Source organism: Orycteropus afer, unplaced genomic scaffold, assembly GCF_000298275.1.
Source record: "Orycteropus afer afer isolate SDZICR_OR568_19922 unplaced genomic scaffold, OryAfe1.0 scaffold00530, whole genome shotgun sequence".
In the NCBI taxonomy this organism is placed as follows: domain Eukaryota; kingdom Metazoa; phylum Chordata; class Mammalia; order Tubulidentata; family Orycteropodidae; genus Orycteropus; species Orycteropus afer.
In genome coordinates, this window is record NW_006922117.1 from 237,035 (window position 1) to 238,061 (window position 1,027).

The 1,027-nt window shown below is 29.5% G+C and overlaps 1 protein-coding gene across 1 annotated transcript in view; it reads left to right on the forward strand.

The window, feature by feature from the left end:
- CSMD3 (CUB and Sushi multiple domains 3) overlaps positions 1-1,027 on the forward strand; it is a gene marked incomplete at its 5' end in the record, with an annotated part of 1,439,134 nt that overhangs the window by 195,411 nt on the left and 1,242,696 nt on the right. The gene's annotated exons all lie outside the window — the stretch shown is intronic.

The following is a 1,027-nucleotide window of genomic DNA, read 5'->3' on the forward strand; positions in this document are numbered from 1 at the left end:
AATTCATAGAAAGCTTAAGGAAGTTATCTGTTGTTTATGGTAAACATGTATATTTAATAAATATTAATTAAGTTCTACACTTTCCCTAGTTGGAGAAACATAAAATAACTGAAAGTTATAAACTAAAAGTAAATACTTTATCTTTAGAATATACCACAAATTCTGAGAATATCCTGCCTTCAACAACTTTTCATTGGCTAAATTGATCTCATATTTGAAATTCTATCAGTATTTTTTTTTTCTTTTTGCTAATATTGAAATTTTGTAGAGCAAAATTAATTTAATTTCCAAAACATCTCTGATATCTATAAGCCTAAAAAGGCAAAATTTTATCTGTTTACAATTTTTATCCATAACTATCCATGGTTTTTGTAAAGTTGCATCTGCGTATTATGGTTTGTTTTTACTTTTAATGAGTTGTTATTTAGTATTATCATTGATACTTTCCAGATTATTCATTTTTACAGTATCTCATAATTATTTGGTTTAATATAAAATATCTCATGTAAGTTACTGACTAGACGAAGAGGGAATGAATAACAAGGCACAAAGGAGATATATATTTATTTATTTATATTTATATATATTTATATTGTAATACAGTTTTTAATTTTTTGTTTTGAAATCGTTGTCGACTTACAGGTAGGTTGCAAACATAGTATAGAGTTCACATATGCTCCTGTCTAGCTTCCTTTAGTGCTAACTAATCACAGTTTTCAAAATCAGGAAATTCACATTTGTATACTACTATTCCAAACTCACTGCAGCTGAGTCAGATCTAAATCATATTGGCTATTTGTGGAGATCTGGTGGTGTAGTGGATAAGGCTCTTGACTGCTAACCAGAAGGTTAGTGGTTCAAACCCAGTAGTTGCTACTTAGAAGGAAGACGGCATGATCTACTTCCATAAAGATTTACAACCTCGGAAACCCAATGGGGATTGCTGAGTCCAAAACGACTCAATGGCAGTGAGTTTTTTATTTTTTATTAACTATTTGCAAAATCCTATTTATTGAACTAAGGAGGC